General features: G+C 42.1%; 1 protein-coding gene across 2 annotated transcripts in view; it reads left to right on the forward strand.

The window, feature by feature from the left end:
- The window catches only part of tfec (transcription factor EC), a 53,384-nt gene that overhangs the window by 12,481 nt on the left and 20,118 nt on the right, over positions 1–20,785 (forward strand). The gene's annotated exons all lie outside the window — the stretch shown is intronic.

A 20,785-nucleotide genomic window follows, 5' to 3' on the forward strand; every position in this document is an offset into this window, starting at 1 on the left:
AATTTCAAAATGAAACCGTAGCAGAGTCTCAATGCAACCGACAGCGATTATTTCTTGACTGAAATCCGCGTTTTGAACGAATCACTTGCTTCTTTCCCGAATGAATCAGCCGTTTGAACGAATCGGTTGAATGAATGACTCCCTCAACTCACTTATTAAGACAGTGATTTGCCGCTGCGGTTTCATATTTAAAGTACCCTTTAAATAAAATGTTAAAATTAGAAATCATTTCATATTTAAATATTGAATATTGATTTAAAAATATATATCTCATAGCTTTATTTATGCAGTTGTAAATGGAGTGTAAATAAATTAATGCCACTTCTGATGCCGCTTCTGTCACCTCTGTACTGCAAAGATGGATTTTGATTGAATGATTTAATTTGACTGTAACAGTGGTACTGTATGATTATTATATAATTAAGTATTATTGTATAATTACTGTATAATTTAATTTGAATGATAGTATTTGCCATTAAAGGTGATGCATAACTCTAAATAAGTTTAGAAAAAATGTCCATATATAGGTGAAAATGCCCCTGAAAGAATCAATTTAAGGTGGCAAATATTGCCCCTTAATTAAAATATTAATTTCTGTCACTGCTGTGAACTGACCACTGCATAGAATATGAAAAATATGAATATCTTCGTGAGTCAGCTGTCAACAACAGACCTAAACCAGCCATGGCACCAGCACAAAAAATCAGTAAAATAACATCTAATTATTATCAACAAAATGTTGAAAATATCAATATATATTTTTGTCAATACTGCACAGCCCTAATGTACGGTATTAATTTTGATTTCTTCAGGTCTTAAAAAGGTCTTAAAAAGCCTTAAATTTGACTTTCAAAAGTGTGCAGGAACCCTGTTGAATGAAATCGAATGCAATGCAGCGTGTTTTACTTTTTGCGGTGACAAGTATGTCTTCATGGAAAATGTATCTTAACTGATATTATTCATTAAGTGGAACTGAGTTAAATGCATTCACAACATTTATAAGATCAAGTCTGACTTTGTGTTGACTAAGTCACTCTTTATTTTAGCGACTGGTAGTCATTAGCACACTCACAAGAGTGCTGGCAGTATCATTAGAGCTGGTATTAATTTGGTTACATGCATCATAACACAAATTAAAATGACCCCTTGGTGTGGAGGGGGGCAAAAACTCGCACATGATCTGAAAAAGAGAGAGAAAGAAAGTGTTAGTCAGTCAGCATGTCTGTGAATGTCACTATTAGTAAATTATTCTACTAGTATTTTCATTAGATTTATAATTTCATTTTATTTGATTAAAATAAGACTGATTAATTTTAGGTTTAAGTATGTATATGAATATATTTCAAAGAAATGGACAATGACAGGGTCACATTCAGTGTGCTTCAGAAAGTAAAACAAAAGAAAATTGCAGTTTAAAGTCTTTATGAAAAAATTCTAGAAAAAAAATTGTTTTAGTATTAATTAATGTGTGTGAATTGCATTGTACAAAATCAGAGGCCTTTTTCTCGTTTCTGCCACATTGATACTTAACCCCATAATGTGATTATAGACGCATGCCTATGTCCGCACATTTGAGCCAGAAACCACCCAAACAGCCTTTGTGTCCCAGGACTCATTTGTCTGGAATTCCAATGCTGTGGATTTGCGGGCGGTTTTGTTTCGGAGCGTAATTCCACACTATGTGCTGACAGAACACTAATCACAATAGTCACATTCGACAAGTGTTTATTTTGACTGTAAAAAGTAAAAGTTCCTGAACTGGGCTGTGAGTTTCTATATATCATTCATTCTTTTTCATTCTTAGGCATTTTCTTAAAAATTATTGCTCAGAGGTGCTTTTAAATAGCTTAGGAGAGCAATATAAATGGCTAAATATAAATATATGCTGTATAAGAGAGCAAAATACAGAGAAAGATTTAACTCTAAGATTTAATATTGAAATCTCTAACATTATCAAATCTAGGCACAGTTTTAGTAAATGTTATCTATTTATCAATCAATCTATACAACGTGTGTGTGTGTGTGTGTATATATATGTATACATATACACACACACACATATATATATATATATATATATATATATATATACACACACACACACATAATAAAATAGAATATTTACATATACATTTTTAAATAAAAATTTGATGGGGACTTTCCATAGACATATTGATATGTGTTATGTATACCTTAACCTGAAGGGTATAGACCTGAACCACACACATGTATATATGTATATATGACACTTAAAAACTCATATTATATTTGAAAAAAGACATGGCCATTGTTTAACTGTATTGTCTACACAAGCCTTTTGTCCTTGGAACCCAATAATCGTCGCTTTAATTAAAAAATGAAGCCAGATGTATTATTTATATATATATATGGGGAAATCTAATAACAATAATAGTAAAAATACACATCTCATTTGTGCTTTGTGATCATTTGTCTTTCAAATGAGTTATGATCTGCTTAAATTGGCCAGACAGAAGAAAAACATTCACTTCATCTGCACTTTTAATACCTGTCAGAAGGAGAAAGATAGAAATCAGATTTTCAGACAGTCAGTTTTAGGGTGTGCGAAAGGGAATAGAAGAGGCTGGAGCACATCAAAGCTGCCTTGTGTTTGCTCTGGTCCACAAGAGGCCTTTCATGTGTTAAAGTGTGTGTGCGTCTGTGTATTTCAAACACTGCAGCACTACCTGTGTTTGGAGGAAAGAGGCTGATCTCTTAGAAGCGTGCTGTCCCTTGAGGCTACGGCAGACATACACACACACTTTCACTCAAGAAGACACAGATCTATAACTGTGTATCTACTCGCCTCCCCGCCTATGAGGCAGTTCGGGTAGAGCCAAGGGGTTATGGGAAGACGTATTATGGGAGACGGAGATGGGGGGGATCCCGGCTGACTAATAAGACCAAAGCAAACTGCGAGGAGACCACCCACCCCGTCTGGCTCAGACCCAAACTCAGTCTGACATCCTGCGGCCCACTGGACTGGCAGGAGGGAGGGCAGGTCGAGACGTTTTATAGGGATAGACAGTTGTAGCGTACACTGGCGCGGGTGTGCATAACAGTCCATACATTGGACTGCACAATTAAAATGCTCTTGACGGAGCAGATATGCTAAATACAGTCTTGAATGCTAACAGAATTGTGAAAGCGTTACATACACAATCTTACTCTGATGATACTGAACATGTATGGCCCTGTAAATGGCTTAAACTGTTGTCTTTGATTGTGGAATTATCATAAATGGTTTAAAGTTGGCATGAAACAAAAAATAATTCATTATTCTGAATGAATGATATTATTGTAACCTTTTTGTTGTAAACGCCCCCTGAAATAAAATATACTGGTCATTTCGCTCGGATGTACATTCATAGGCCGGACACTGAGATGGCTGCTGCCGAGAACATCGTGCTCGAGTGGACCCCTCCACCCTGCACTGAGCGTATATGCAAGAAAAGATCTGTCCCAACTTCAGTTTAAACGGACCTAAATTTTATTGCAGCAGGTTTAGCAATGTGTATAAAAGCATTTAGCTGTGTTGCGTCAACTTATTCAATGTGCATGTGCCATTTTAAGTACATGTTTACACTACAAAAAAGTAGCTACCTTGGCAATTGTATATTTATATATTTGCATTTTTGCATGATAGTTTTACATGATAATATAACTGATACGCACTCACAGTATGAATTCTATTTTCAATGAACAAGCATTGCTAAAGCAGGGTGGGTGGAGCGCGGATCTAGAGAAACGGTGGCATTTTTGTCAACTCAATCGTCCAGGACAAAAAAAGAGATGGCTAAAAAGAATGAAAGATGGGTGGAAGGATAGAAAAATGGAATAAAAGCAAATGAGGAAGGAAGGATGGAGAACATGAACATCAGAATTTACTTGCACCCAATGATTGTGAATCAGCAGTGAGAGGAAACCGTATTAGCAGCTCGGATTATGACAAACGGCCTGTCATCAATTGCAACATAAGATGGGGTTTTTCCAGGACTCGTCACTGTTCTCCCTGTCTATAAAACAACCGAGTCTGATCAGAAGTACTTCTTGATCAAGTACAGCATTTCCAGGGACTTTTACAGCCCTGCTGTTTGGCGATGTTGCTTGGTCCTTCCGTGTCTCTTTGATCCGTCAGGGTTGTTCCCTGGTAATAGGATTCAACCAGCGGCCTTTTAAGTTCAATACATTGTGTGTAAAAAAAAAAAACAATGTGGGATGGGAACCTGTTTATCTGTCTGGAAAAAGGAATTCAAAAGGTCAAAAGAATCTGTTCATATTATATTATAGAAAATAATAGAATACATAATCATATAAAATCAATTTCAAGCTTATTAATTGCATGATGTTCTGATGATACACACGTGCTTTGGCGCACATAAAATGGCCGAATACCAAATGTGCTGAATAGGCCTGAAACAAGTGAACAGTCCTTGGCTTTCATCACAAGCTTGATTCTTGCCTCAACAAAGATGGCAGCTGAAGTCGTGGCATGTGCAATCCCCATTAACAAGCAAGCATACTCTCCTTTATAAGATTAATGCAGTACATGTTGCAGGTGTCTGCCAAAATTCCTGTCTTATTTAAACCGCCCGGCCCATACCAGCCCTGTAATCCTATTAGGCCTAATTGAGTGAAGTCGGCAGTCTTTTTCAGTTAAACCATGTTCAGCCACTAATAGGATTCAAAGGAAAAAGGTTCAATGCATGGAGTATATGCTAGTGTGGGCTTTTAGCCTTGAGCGGGGCAGAGCGTTGTGCCCAAGGGCACCTGTGAGGCCTGATCTGGCCAGAGGGCTAGACGGGACGCAAGGAGGGACGGGGTCTATTTAGGTGTACAGGGATTATTACAAGCAGTAAAGGTTTTACTTTTTAATACAAGAAGTCCTGGCCAGAGGGCTAGACGGGACGGAAGGAAGGACGGGGTCTATTTAGGTGTACAGGGATTATTACAAGCAGTAAAGGTTTTACTTTTTTTCTTTTTAATACAATCTGACAGTATACTAAAACTCCAGAATCTGTACATCCACACTGCTGCTCTCATCTGCTTGAGCACGAAAGTGAGAAGAACATTTCTTAATGAGTGAATCTGACAAAAACATTCAGATCACATTTCAAGCTCTACTGTACTGTGCTACAGAAATAAAACCGTAATGAAGATTATTTAAATTAGAAAGTACAAATATGATGTATAAAATAGCTTTTTAATAATTATTTTGGTTCAGATTACTGTATGATATTCTGGCATTCACAGTGAGACAAATCTCACACTGATTTTAGAAACAGGCTTCTGTGGAGCAATTTCTATTTTTCAGACACATACAAGATTGTTTAAAAACTTTAAAAATATATATATATATTAGTTTTACAGGAGAAAAAAGACATTTTGTGCACTTGAGTGCGTGAAAAAAAAGGCTATATCAGTTTAACAAATCGTACTATTGCTTTAATAAAAATAATAAAATGTTTTGTATAATTATTGTAATAACAATATGAGTTTAATAACAATAAAGAGTAGATATTATAATTATTAACTCTTATAATGTTATGAAAGGACAAACCTGAACCTGATGATTCATTTATGAAAGGTGATAAAACATTGTCACAGTTGTCTGTTGTTAAGTGATAGATCTTGCATGTGATTTTCCACTACGTAGAATTGCTTTGATCGTATTGATTAAACGGTAAAAGGCAGGAGAACTAGACTCTTCTTGTCTACAAAGATATGATCTGTCTGTCCCAACTGACCTCTGGCCTCTGATTAGTGTGAGTCCATTTCTGCGTTTGATGGGGAAACATGTATCAAACAGGGCCACTATGGCCCTTAATGTGGTGTATCACCAGGGGCCCTCGCAAAACCCTCAGGCCGACATCTCAGAATCACTGATTAGTCGCTGGCAACTTTTGGACAAAATAACTGAAAAGGACACAGAAGTTCCTCTCCAGTCAGGGTGCACGAGTCCCTTGTGAGGGACTAGACTAAACTGAAATGAAATAAAAATAAAATAAAAATAAAAGCAGGAAAGTGGCAAGTATTAGCCATTAAGGGGAGCCAATGCTTCCTGTAGGAATTCAGATAAATGTCAATCAAGATCAGAGGGAAAACGTCATTAGCATTTCCTAATCTCATTCTGATTACTCGATCCATCCCATTATGGAAAGTTAATCTCTAGAATAATATTTCTTTTGTTTCTTAAATCCTCTGTGGTGTCAATGAGTGGGTTTCCCCACAGGTTTAGTCCCCAACAGGCTTTTTATTTTAGTAAATAAATCCGTTTGCTTACATCTAATTTGAAAAGGTCATAAGATGATAGAAAATAGGATGTACTGATCGGTATGAAAGATGCCATACACGTAAACTAAAACACTAAGCGGGAACTATCCTGGAGGTGATGAAAGACGACTTTTACAGCAATAATAAGTGAGAATACCTTCTAATATACGTGATCAACTGGCTCACACTGTGAAATAGTTGCAGGGCTAAGCTAAAAGACAGTGAGAACCGAAATGTGGAGGCAGCCTGTAAGTAAGGGCCTTATAAGCACCCTACCACATGAGTCAGAATGAACTATTTTATTAATGAATATGCAGCTCTTTTATTGTGCTTTCTCGTGGGGACGTTTTATCCCTGAGCTAACGTAATCCTAGTTTATCTTGTTCCATTTTGCACTGCATTTCCTGGTCAACCCCTCCATTTACTTCCCTTGCTAAGAACCTTTCAAAATGACAATTGTGAAACATGGCTTAGATGCTGGTTAAAAGTGGCCTTAACCCAGAGTTAAAAAGCACGCTAATCCAGGGTCAAACATAGTGTGAAAAGCCGTTTATTGTTATTGGCCTGCGATTTGAATGTTTGGACCGCAAAACTGATTTTAAAAATATAACTTTTCCACATAAAGAACACTTTTACTAAAGTAAATACTTATGATCAAATTATTCCTGTGCCCTTTATGAGGAAAGGTGTGAGAATATCTAATCCTACCGGTGCTAAGAAATTCATTTTTGTGATTCTTGTAAATTTCCCTGGAGATATCGTGGATATTTAAATGAATAAATAAACATGTTCTACTTCTGTACAGCTTTAAAACGTTTTTTTTTTTTTTTTTTTATTGTTCTTGAGTGTAATCATTATCCAGTATTTATGAATGGAAAACTGGAAAAGTTAGGAAACGGTAGTTCTCTTACGAGAGTACTCTCGTACTGCGTAATATCTTACGCTACGGGGAAAACCTCTTTTCCACGAGATATTGAAGCCAAAAAATTATCCTTAATTTTGTATTAATGTAAAACGCTGTGCAGCAACATGGAGACATAGGCAAGGCGGCTTGGGCGGCTATTGGCTGCCCTGCGGCAACAGCAGCAGCCTATCGAGAGAGGCGCTGCGTGACACCTCATCCAATGGGGGCAATTCGCGCCCATTTCGTCACGTCCTGCCAGAAAAGGCGTGTTCTCGCCCTATAAATATAGCTCGATTAGGCTGGTACAACTGATTTTCATCTCTTCAGCGAAGCTGCATGCATCGCTGGATCCAGAGTGAGAAGCCGCGCCGTCGACACAAGCCTTCTGCGGGACGAGCCTTGAACCTGAAGCCGCTGGCCTTCACCTCGCCGCCTTCAGTCGCCGTACCTGCTACGCTTTCCGGCGTCAATATCCTTTTACTCTGCCGAGAGTGTGTGTTCACCGTCGCGACTCACACTCTCTCTCTCTTTATCTAAAAGAGCAGCGTCTTTTTAAAGATGCTTCGTTCCTGTGGCTCGTGCCGAGCCGCACTCAGCGACGGGGACCGGCATTCATCTGCGTTTCCCGCCTGGGTAAGGATCATGCAGCTCTCGCGCTCGCTGAGCGAGCTATTGCCATGGTGACTCTGAGGACTCGCCTGGCATTTTTTCTCCGAGTCTGCACTCCCGCCCGCTGTAGTGCCGCGCCGTACTCAGCGGGTCCCCGAGCCTTCCCCAGCCCGTGAAAGCTCGCCGGTTCGCCCGCCAGTTTCACCAGCTTCAGTCGAGTCGCTCACTGACGGACAACGGCCGCCGTCTCCGCCATTATGACGACGAGATAGCTGCATCTGTAGAGAAGACCAGCTGCTCTATCCTGGCGTCGGACAGTGAGGATGGGGAGTCGTCAGGGAAACGGGCCAGCATCAAAACCGCGGCTGGCTTTCTTTACGTTATAAGAAAGCTACCCCGCCCCCGCCCCCCCGTGGGCGTGCGTCACCGGCGAAATGAGGAAAGAGTGTGTTTTAGTCCCGCTGAGGCCGGACCAATCTCCATTTCTCAAACATTTCTCAGCTCCTCTTAGTTTGAGCGGCTGAAAATGTCAATATTGCAGCAGTGAGCCTGTTGTATAACACGCACGCCTGCAAACAAACGCCGACACACACAGAACTGTGATGACGCTCTCTTATCTGCTCGACGCCCCCCGTGGGCGTGCGTCACCGGCGAAATAAGGAAAGAGTGTGTTTTAGTCCCGCCGAGGCCGGACCAATCTCCATTTATCAAACTTTTCTCAGCTCCTCTTAGTTGAGCGGCTGAAATGTCAAATATTGCAGCAATGAGCCTGTTGTATAACACGCACTCCTGCAAACGAACGCCGACACACACAAAACTGTGATGACGCTCTTTATCTGCTCGGGCTATTTTAAGCTGTTGTTGTTTCCCCCTGTGGCTCAGTGGCGAAACCCAAAGCCATGCACGGGAGACCCGTGTTCGATCCCAGCGCTCGCAGCAGATAAAAATTTTGTCTCGCCGGAGCCAGACTTACACCCAAACTTTTCACTCGTTCAGTTCCGAGAAAATGCGACTGTTCCAGTGTATTTTGCAGTAAACAAGCCGGTACCATGGCCCGCTTGCCTGCACACAAATGCCGCTTCCATGGCAACCCAGAAAAATCATATAAGCAGTGTATTTTCTGGTATTCTGGCCACAGCCGATGGTGTTATGAGTGTATTAAAAATGCCACAGCCCAGTGTTCTTTTTTACACACAGACACAGCCCGCCACAGTGCAGGGCTCGCACAAATGAGTTCGACTCATGTCAATTGTGCATTAAATATAGTGAATGTGCCCACAACCCAGTGCCCACAAACACTACACACTGCATGTGCCACGTTTTCTGTAAAAGAAACCAACACACATACAGTCAGCTAAGGCCCACGGTGTTTAAGTCTCGCCGCGGCCAGACTCTACCGAAACTTCTCGCTCGTTCAATTCCAAACAATGTGACTGTTCCAATGTATTTTGCAGTAAACAAGCCGGTACCACAGCCCGCTTGCCTGCACACAAACGCCAATTTTACGGCGACCCAGATAAATCCCAAAAGAGTGTATTTTCTGGAATTCCGGCCACGGCCGATGGTGTTATAAGTGTTGTAAGAATGCCCACGTCTCAGTGCCTATTCCCACACACAGACACAGCCCGCCACAATACAGGGCTAGCACAAATAAAATCGACTCATGTCGATTGTGCAATAAATGTAGTGTACGTGCCCACAACACAGTGCCCACAAACACTACACAAAGCATGTCCCACGGTTTCTGTAAAAACAAAACCAACACATTCTCAGTCGGCGCGAGCCGACAGTGTTATCAGTGCAGTGAGTGTGCCCGCTATCCCGCGCCCACATTCCCTCACAGACATGCCGAACCCTACGGGGCTCGTCCCGCTCACATTCTCTCCACAACATGTCAGAGAGAAGCTGAGCGCGGCCGGGCTGCCGTTATGCCGCGGCCAGAGCCCAGATTTCATTCTACCTCTAGCTATTCATGCAGATGTGTGGGCAAAGCTTCCCGGGGTATCAGAATGGGTGCTGAAGACTATAATAAGAGGCTATTCGCTACAGTTCGCTCGTCGGCCCCGCCGTTGCGCGGCGCGAGTCGAAACGACGGTAAAAGACGAAGTATCTCATCTACTTCGAGCCGAGATAGCGAAACTATTGAGCAAAGGGGCTATAGAACCTTTATCTCACGCTCAGAGCAAAGGGCAGGTTACAGCAGGTATTTTCTGGTACCGAAAAAAGACGGGGGTCTCAGACCCATTCTAGATCTGCGACAGCTGAACAGAGCGCTCGCGAAGCGCCAGTTCAGAATGATTACAACTAGTGCTGCCACTAACGACTAATTTTCTAACGACTAATCTTTCGACAAATTTTTCGATTAGTCGACTAATCTAAACGACTAATAAAAATAAAATAAAAACATTGTTTGTCATTTCGTTGTGTCCATTTTATTTTGAAAACAAAACTGAAGGGCCAAAATATAAAATGTCACCTGTTGAAAAACATTATGTATTAACAATCTAAGCATAAGTATTTGCATTTCCATTAGGCCATACCATATTAGTCAGAGTCCTAATCTAATCCTCTATTAACAAACATGCATGTATTCATTACTTAAATTAGCTCTTTGTTCTGCCTTAAATTAATACATTAGCTTAATGTACATTTTTATATGTACATTTCTGAAATGCATAACTGAAAACATCACTTTGAATTGTAGGCTAAAGTAGATGCAATGCATGCGTTTTAGGTAAAGCTGCTTTGAAACAATATGTATTGTGAAAAGCGCTATACAAATAAATTGGAATTTAATTGAAAGAGTCTGGACTAGCCTATTAGCTCTACCTTATAATGAATCGCGCTGAAAGCAGGTAGGCACGCAGCTATGCAGCTCACGTTTACACTTGCGTGCATGCCGGGCCCATGCCGCGGTTCGCGTGAATGTGAAAGCAACACGGACTCGGGTGCGCGTTTTAGCTGATTATGTATTTAGTTAAGTAAAACACATGTAAGGGATGATAGTGTTGATGATTTACCTTGGATACGAGCGAGAGCGAGTCTGCAGTGTAGCCTATTCGCGCGCGTGTGGAATCAGGGCACCAAATTTGGAAAAGAGTCTCCTCAAAAGAGTCCGTTTGCAAGCAGCAGAAGGCCACCTTATGCGACACACGCACCTGTGTTGTTCACTCGGCTGTGCATAAGCACAAAAAAAAATATATATATATATATATATATATATGCGCCGTGCACGTTTGCGATGGTGTAAGATGCACGCAAACACACCAGGGTTTGGTAGAATTAAAGGTATTGTAGGTAGAAATTTTATAAAAAACTTTTTTTCCAAATTTGTTTAAACTTTCTATATATATCAATGCATAATTAAAATGTAAGTACTCTGATAAAAAGAGTATAAAAATCTAATGTCTGTAGACCTCTCACGACTGTTTTAAAGACAGCTCATTATTTCCATTCACTCCACCCCCTCCCTTCTGGGCTCCTTCCAAAGTCACGCCCCAAAAACACATGAACTCGCGACTCCGACCGCTGAGCTGAAGACGCATTATTTACCTGAGACGAGCGGAGAGGAAGGAGCGCAGTGCATGTAGTGACATCATGTCAGAATCACATGTAATAAAAAAAATTCTAACTTTATCATTATGAAGATAAACAAATAAGATGTATTTTTGTACTCACTATCAAGCTAGCATATTGATATCGGTAAAGTTTAAAATATATTGTAACGTTCTCAGGCAAGGACGAGACGGTTTTGATAACAAAGGGTGTTTATTAGAGGCTGTTGTCGGCCACAGCCCACGCCATACACACCCGACTTATAAGAGAACCGCACTTGAACCAGCGAGGCGCTCTTCTCATCACTCTCACAAGGGGTGGAGCCTCTTTCCATATTCAACTTGACAACGAATCAATCGAATCACATAAAACGAATAAAGTAAAACATTAACATTAATTGCATCCTTATTTGTAACAGAACAGCATTTTGAACACGTTACAATATATTTATTGATTCGCTAACGAGCTAGTTATCTATAAGGCAAAGCTAAAAACAGGTTGCATGATACACGTTTTTCCATTGCCATCATTAACACTGTGATGAAGATGAATTTCGTGTAAGATTCATAACGTATATGGTGTTCTGCATGTAAGAGTTTCCATGATGAAAGCATTGTTGACTCTGATGAGGACTATCTGATAATCACTCTCCAGAGACAAGTAGCCTACCGCATCGTCAGCTCGTTGTTTATCCAAAGACTTTTTGTTCATTACCTTTTCTAGTAACGTTACTGTCTTCCTTTTTTTGGCTGGTTTGCCTTCGCGAACTGCATATGTGAATTTTGATTGGTCTTTCTCTGCCATTGTTTTGCTATTCCTAGGTTCCGTGCCTCTTGAATTCCTCAAATCAAACGGGTACGCGCAAGTGGGCAGGTCCTGTGTGGCAAAAGGGTGGTTGCCATGGTTGCGAGAGAGTGACAGTCGCCTAAGCCAATCCTTTGTTTCGTCCCGGAAGGAAATAATGAGCTGTGTTTAGTGCAGATTAAACGGTCTAGAGTCACTCGATTTTTATACTCTTTTTATCAGAGTACTTACATTTTAATTATGCATTGATATATATATAGAAAGTTTAAACAAATTTGGAAAAAAGTTTTTTTATAAAATTTCTACCTACAATACCTTTAAGTTGAGTGTGAAACCAGACCAACACTGCGGGGGCGCCGGGAACAAACGCGCTCGAGCTCGGACCGCAGCAAACGAGCCCAGCCCAGTGTGAAAGCACCGTCACCTGCCTCCGCATCCGCAATTTTTCATATCAAAGCAGTGAAGGCGGGGGAGGGGGAAGGAAGAGGATGGCAGAGCAGGGCGCGCACAGCGCACAGACTGGTGTGTGGAGGTGAATTACAGTGAGCCGTTTGATATGGGAGACCAAAAATAAATATGCGGTCAATAGTAAAATGACACGTCGACTAAAAAAATTGGTGTCGACTAATTTGCGACTAATCACGGCAGCACTAATTACAACCAGTAAAATCCTTGCGCAAGTTCGCCAGGACGACTGGTTTATGTCAATAGATCTGAAAGACGCATATTTTCAAATACAAATAGCGTCGCGTCACAGGCGATTCTTGAGATTCGCCTTCGAGGGCCAGGCATACCAATACAAAGTCCTGCCGTTCGGCCTGTCCTTGGCACCCCGTACATTTACGAAGTGCATGGACGCGGCTCTCGCACCTCTGAGACTCCAGGGCATGCGAATTTTGAACTACATGGACGATTGGCTGATTCTAGCTCGATCACAATCAGAGCTCATAGAACACAGGACCACATTACTCGAGCATCTCGAGAATCTGGGTCTCACGGTCAATTGGGCGAAAAGTTCGCTGTCTCCCAGCCAGAAAATCTCTTTTCTGGGAACAGTGCTGGACTTGCTATCCATGACAGCGCGCCTGTCGTCAGAGCGCGAGCTGGACATTCAGCGCGCCGTGAAATCCTTCCGCCGTGGCTCGATAGTCCGGCTCAAAAGGTTTCAGAAAATGCTGGGCCTCATGGCCTCAGCAGCTTCAGTGCTCCAGCTGGGTCTGCTTCGCATGCGCCCACTGCAGCTGTGGCTGAAAGTGCGAGTTCCTCCCCGGGCATGGACCGCTGGCCGGTTTCGCCTCCGGGTCGATCTGGAATGCGTTTCAGCTCTGGAACCATGGAAAGTAACCGACTGGTATCAGTCAGGTGTGAGTCCGGGGACTCCCTCGAGTGTGAAGGTGGTGTCCACGGACGCCTCCACCTCGGGATGGGGAGCACTGCTCGAGGGCAGACCGTTCTTTGGCCAGTGGTCAGAACGGGAAAAACTCCTACATATACTGTAAACTGTCTGGAAATGATGGCAGTCGACAATGCGCTACGGCGCTTCTGTCCCCAGATAAAGGGTCACCACATCTTGGTCCGTTCGGACAACATGTCAGTGGTGGCATACATAAATCACCAGGGCGGCATCAAGTCCCGAAACCTTTACAGACTAAAGGAACGCCTCCTGGTCTGGGCTCAGCACAACCTGCTTTCACTGAGAGCGGCGGATGTGCCTGGTCACCTGAATCTGGGACCAGACAGACTGTCCAGAAACAATGTCCCAGCAGGGGAATGGTCGCTGCACCCGCAGACGATCCAACTGCTGTGGGAGACATTCGGCAAAGCGCAGGTGGACCTGTTCGCGTCCCACGAGAACGCTCACTGCCCGAAATATTTCTCCAAGAGCGAGGACGCGCTGGCCCACGTTTGGCCCCGCTGTCCCCTCTATGCTTTTCCTCCCGTCTCGCTCCTGCCTCAAGTGCTGGAACGAATCAGGGAAAGCAGATACCCAGTGCTGCTTGTGGCTCCGCTCTGGCCGAACCAGGCTTGGTTCCCAGTCCTGATGTGGCTGACCAGCACTGCCCCGTGGCCAATACTGTTGAGAAGAGACCTCCTCTCTCAGGCCAAGGGCTCGATTTGGCATCCTTGTCCGCAGCTATGGTCCCTACATGCATGGGCCATCAACGGGTACCCGCTAACCTCCCGGAGGGTGTGTTAAACACGATCACACAGGCGAGAGCCCCGTCCACTAGACGGCTTTACTCCGCGAAATGGTCTGTGTTCTCTACCTGGTGTCAAGCTCAGGGCTTTTCACCCGTAGACTGCGGGGTCACGGAAGTACTTTCCTTCCTTCAAGAGCTGCTGGATAAGGGCAGGACCCCATCCACGCTCAAAGTGTACGTGGCGGCCATAACAGCGTTTGCAAAACCTGTGTCTGGCCAGTCACTGGGGAAAAAAGACCTGGTCGTGCGATTCCTCAAGGGACCTCGGAGGCTGAACCCTCCTAGACCTCCTTCAGTCCCGGTGTGGGACCTTTCTACGGTTCTGGAAGCCATGAAAGGGGCCCCGTTCGAGCCAATCCATTTGTCAGACATGAAGCATCTGTCTTTCAAAACGGTGTTTCTTTTGGCTCTCGCTTCAGTGAAGCGCATAGGGGACTTACAAGCGCTTTCAGTAAGCGCGTCATGTATGAAGTTTGGGCCTAATGACTCAAGAGTCATACTCAAACCAAGGCACATGTACGTGCCCAAATCCCTCAACACACCGTTCAGGGCCCAGGTCATTTCCCTGTGCGCCCTCCTGGTTCATGCTGAGGAGGTGGATGCGAGTCTCCTTTGCCCTGTCAGGGCACTGAGAGCTTATGTGTCCCGCTCGTCTGTCTTCAGACAGACCGAGCAGCTCCTCGTTTTGTTTGGCGGACGCTCCAAGGGACTGGCTGCATCAAAACAGAGCTTATCCAGATGGATAGTCGACGCCATAGCACTGGCTTACACTTCTAAGGGCCTGCAGTGTCCTTTAGGTGTCAGAGCGCACTCCACAAGAGGCGTGGCCTCATCGTGGGCGTGGTATAGTGGGGTTACCTTGCAAGATATCTGTACGGCCGCGGGCTGGGCCTCGCAGTCTACATTTATAAGGTTTTATAACCTGGAGGTTCCCGCTTTACAAGCCAAGCTCCTGTCGATATAGAATTCAGTGCTATCTGCCCCGCTGTGTCGGCCCAGATACTGAGTTTTGCCTGTGCATCGCTCACCGAGCGATAGAACAGCCCAGGGGTGTTGAATAACCCTTTCTATTGCCCAGCTCAGGCTGAATACGTTCACCCTGTCTGCGCGGAACACTGTAACATAACTAGCTCCTGTGGGATGCTATTTCATGGGGAATGATGCTTGCAGCCTCTCTTCTCCGACTCTCTGTGAGTCTATGGTGATTATGCACTATATGAGCCCCGGGCTACTGCCCTTGGGACTTTGGTGTTGGATCCCAGTACGCACGGCGTTTTGCATAGTGTTCCCCATAGCGTAAGATATTACGCAGTACGAGAGTACTCTCGTAAGAGAAAGTACTCGGTTACTAACGTAACCTCGATTCTCTCTAGAGAGGGAACGAGTACTGCGTATCTTGCCGTGCATACACAGCTCTGGTTCGCTTCGGCGATGAAAACCAGTTGTACCAGCCTAATCGAGCTAGATTTATAGGGCGAGACCACGCCTTTTCTGGCGGGACGTGATGAAATGGGATGCGAATTGCCCCCATTGGATGTGGTGTCACGCAGCGCCTCTCTCGATAGGCTGCTGCTGTTGCCGCAGGGCAGCCAATAGGCGCGCAAGCCGCCTTGCCTATGTCTGCATGCTGCTGCACAGCGTTTTACATTAATACAAAATTAAGGATAATTTTTTGGCTTCAATATCTCGTGGAAAAGAGGTTTTCCCCGTAGCGTAAGATATTACGCAGTACTCGTTCCCTCTCTAGAGAGAACCGAGGTTACGTTAGTAATCGAGTACGTTATATTACTTTTTATGCATCTTATTTGATTGTTTAAAAGATTTTTTTTGTAAAAAACATCTAAAAAAATTCTGTGAGATTGTCAGAGCAGAGTATCAGTGTCTTCAATATTCAATATAATATTGTGAATATAATAGACAAGTAAATTAACAATATATAGATCCTACAAAATAAGAAATATTAAATGTTGGCAAATTAATACTGTAGTTATTACAATGTCGCCCCCAATTTTTGCCATGCATATTTAGTAATATTTTCTGTTTCATAGTGCTGGAAAAAAGATTAAAAAAAATACACATACATACATAAATCATACATGCATACATTCTGCGCGCGCGCACACACACACACACACACACACACACACGAACACACATGCACACACATGCACACAGTCTCAGTAGGTTATGGGTTGGAATACAGTTTGTAAAATAAAGCTCTCCATGTGTCGCCAACACTGAACTATTAGTTACTCTAGTTGACCTAACAATCTCCCAACCAGTCCAAGACCCCCCAACTCTTTTAAGATTTTAAGATGATGAATTACAAAAGAAGGGACAGAAAGAGAGGCTGAACAAGAAAGAAAGAAAGGAAAATCAAAAAAAAAAATCAAAGAATTGGATTAATTGGCATAATGCAAGGTGGCTGAGCACAGCTAGAGAGAGTGTCAGCTTTTGGAGAATCACTGCCATTCTCAAAGCTGAACCGTCTGCACAATTAGCCAGTCGAACTTTGACCCCAAGCAAAATAATTAATGAAAAACAGAGGATGAAGACAAAATGTGCAGATCCATTTGAGTGAGTGAGGGAGAATAATACATCAAAGAGCATCAGTAATTGGCCCTGTGGCTTTCATTCCTTGCCCCATTTCTTTCAATTCATTGACTCAAAATAATGGGTTCAGGTTCATTATCAACAGGTCGTAAGCTTAGGAGTGCTAAACGGGCTTGGGGTGTGTGTCGAGGGCTTAGTGGAACCCGTAGATGAGTCTACACAAGTAAATGCATGATATTGTTGTGCCATAGAGAGCGACAGTTTGGCTTTTGAGAGCGATACCACCCATAAAATCAAAATGCTGGAATATAACTGGTACGGTCAGGTAAGTCAGTCGAGCATTTCATGTTTTTGTGTACTAGATCATGAAATAGTTCATCTGTAGTGCTTATATGCTGGTTTGTCCTGCCATATAAAGTGTATTATTTTGGAGGAAGTGCAAATATATGCAAACTTCAAGGAACAACTTTAAATGCTTTAAAGTCTGTCCTATTGCATCGAATTAATCTGTAGTGAAAAACCGCATATACAAACTAGGTGTATAATGAAAAACATATAATGTGTCAATGTTATGCTACATTTGTCAAAGTAAATTCAATCTGGCTAATTTAATTCACATAATTGTATCATTGGTGTTGCGTGTGTGTTATAATAATGGGTCATTTTACGCTTCATATTTTCAGCTAGCAGTCTTCTAAAGCATCTTAGACTGGAAACCAGCCATAAGATCACAGTTTAGATATGGAAATGAATTTCATTTTTATAAAACATTTAGAAAAAAATGCAAATTTGGCTACTTAGGTAATGGAATTTTATATATTGGCCAAATAAACAAATGCTTCAATAACAAATGAATTTCTATTCATTCTCTTATAACGACATGCAACACTTCCAATCATGCATCTATAAAATATAAATGATATAAATGTCCAAAAAAGAACACCATCTCTTTATCATTTAACTAATCTTAAATGAATGAAAAGGTTCCGTCAACATCTACAGATGAGAAAATTTTTTAGCAGAGAATACTTATTTTTAGCTTGCATGCTGTAGATCCCTTGTTAAAATGCGTGTTTGTGTGTAAACAAAAGCATGTGCGTTTACAGTGGTGCTTTCATTGCGTTGTTGTGGCACAGAATGTCGCGATCTGTCCTTGCGTATCACATGCAATTAGCTCTGCTCACACACACTCAATTGCCGCCATCTCAATGTTCAAGTTACCAGCACGTGATGAGGTAAAATTCCTTAAAACAGTTCATCACAAACCTAACATCCTCAGACGGATGCCCTCCACCCCACTCCCCTCTCTGAAGCAGCTCGTACCCCCAGCACGGTTCGGACCACTGGAGGATTGACTTTGGTGGTTTTCCCATACCTGGGTGTGCCATATCAGGCACTTAATTACCTAATAGGTCTTAAAGTCAGACTTTTGGTTTGAGCAGCACCCTGCAGTGATGAAAAGAGAAGCATCGTCTCACGTTAACGTCACCCACGTACTCAGCTGAGAGGGAAACGAGATGAGAAAAAAACTGTGAAAGCTCCACAAGAATGTGGGATTCCGTTCAACGGAGTGTGTTGTTGTTCGTCAATGTGGTGGCGTGGTGCGAAAGGTTCATTTTCACCATTTGACAGCCATTACACTGGTTTATAGGAATTTAAAAGACTTCTGGGGATGTAAAAATTCTGGCTGACTACTTCAAAAAGGAGAAATAAATTAGGAAGGAACTGTTCTTCAGCTCAAATGACTCAGCATTTATAAATCATGATTGATATCAGTACTCTTATTATATATGAATGTTATTGGTTGAAAACTGATGAAATATGTACTTTTGCCCAAAAAAAGTAATTAAACACTTAATATATTGGTAGCACTTAACAAAAAGGTTACATTTGTTAACATTAGTTATCACAAACTAACAATGAACAATACTTCTACAGCATTTTTTTTAATCTTAGTTAACATTCATCTCAGCATTTACTAATCCATTTTTAAGGTCGAAAGTTGGTTACATTATTTTGCTGGTCCGCTTTAGACATTCTACTTAGTAACAACATTTTGAGATACAAAACTGATTTTAGACATTAGACATTGTTCTTGGTGAGTGAAATTCTTATCCAGTAATTATGAAATGGAAAACAGGAATAGTTATAAATCAGTTGCTATATTATTTGATTGTTTTAAAATGATTTCTTTTGTTGTTTTTGTTATGATGAGTATGTCCCCGTCTTCAATATTCAATTAAATATTTTGAATATACCTAACAGAGTAGTAAATTACAAATATTCCTATTAAATATGAAATATTTATATGAAAGTCGTAATTATGAAATATAAAATCGCAAGCAATGGTAAGATATAAAGGTATAATAAGAAATAGTTCAAATTGAGAGCTACAAAGTCATAATCATAACAAATAGTCACAATTATATAAGAAATAAATTCACTTTTTTAAATATAATTAATGCAATTTATTAGTTTAAATCATTTTTGTTGCTATTAAGTTGCAATTGTGACAAAGCCACAATTATGTAAAAGAGAATTCAAATTGAGTCATAAATTATATTTTGCTGTTTTAAAGGGACACTTCACCCATTTGCATTAAGCTTTCCATTGTTAGAAACCCAGTCATACTATTGAATGGTCGTGCAACACTCTCTCATTTTCCCCTGTGGCGAGAGAAATCCACTATTTACCTTTTTCACTTCCTCCTACAATGACGCAAAAATCGTCATTTTACGTCATTGTAGGAGGAAGTGTAAGAGGGGGGGATTTCTGTAAAGACTACAGCACTAGTTCCCACCCTTTCAAACCCGCCCATAGGGGGTTGGACCTAATGCGCTTACAGAGAGCTATCACAGATCAGTGGGTGGGACTTCACTTATAGATACTGAAATTAATATCAGTCATCTTGTTTATAAGCTAAGCTAAAAAGCGCTGTGGAGATAGGAAGTTATGACAATGACGGAAGAAACTAAACATGAAATGGAAGAAGAGGATTTTGAAATTCTGCTGCTCGAATCCGATGTTCGTGGCTATCTTTACGAGCCGCAATATAGTGAAGAGCAGCTGAGGCTGATGGGAGGAACAGGAGGCGGACGAGGAGCCCGGACTGGCTCGAGCTGGGCGGACTGTTGGTGCCTGTGCTCTCGCTGTGCGCTACGGACACAGATAGAGTCCGTCTGCTGCAGAGAATTTCAACAATGGCAATTTCTCCTGGACGAAATCTCTGAATCAGACGAGCACACGGACGTTTGTGTTGTGATGTGAACCATCCTAGTTTCGCACCGCATATGTTCTGACTGGAACATCCAGGTATCATGCAATAATTCACCATATAGAAAGAAATACAAATGAGGAGTAATTCGCTAATGAGTTTGCCAATGTAACGGGTTCGTTGTTGTGGGAAGGAGGAGGCGGAAACCGGCGAACATTTAAACATTTTAATAGTAAAATAAACAAATACAAAACAAAAGTATAAGCCAGCTGGCCACACAACAGAAACAAAACATAACATAAAATCAGGCCTGTTCCTTTTATGCCTCCGCTCCTCCGTGAGAGATATGAGACCGCTGCGTCTCACAGGTGTCGTTCATTATCACTCGCGCCACCGGCCTCGCGCCGTCCTCTTACGTCCCTCGCCCTCGTCCTGCTCGCCACAGCCAACCAACTAGACATTTTGTGTGAAATGAATTTCAAACTCTTTTGGCAGCTAGCCTTGTAGACGGAAGAGTGGTTTCTTTTCTCTGATGTTTGCGCTGTTCTGGATTAGTGGGAGTGGCTTGCGGAGCTGTGCAATGTGGTGAATTGTGGGAGTTGTTGTCTTACATACAAATGCGCCAAAAAGTTATTTTCTGTCTTTTCTCGGTCG

This window comes from Rhinichthys klamathensis, unplaced genomic scaffold (genome assembly GCF_029890125.1).
Source record: "Rhinichthys klamathensis goyatoka isolate OS25496 unplaced genomic scaffold, OSU_Roscu_1.1 h1tg000029l_1, whole genome shotgun sequence".
Lineage (NCBI taxonomy): Eukaryota > Metazoa > Chordata > Actinopteri > Cypriniformes > Leuciscidae > Rhinichthys > Rhinichthys klamathensis.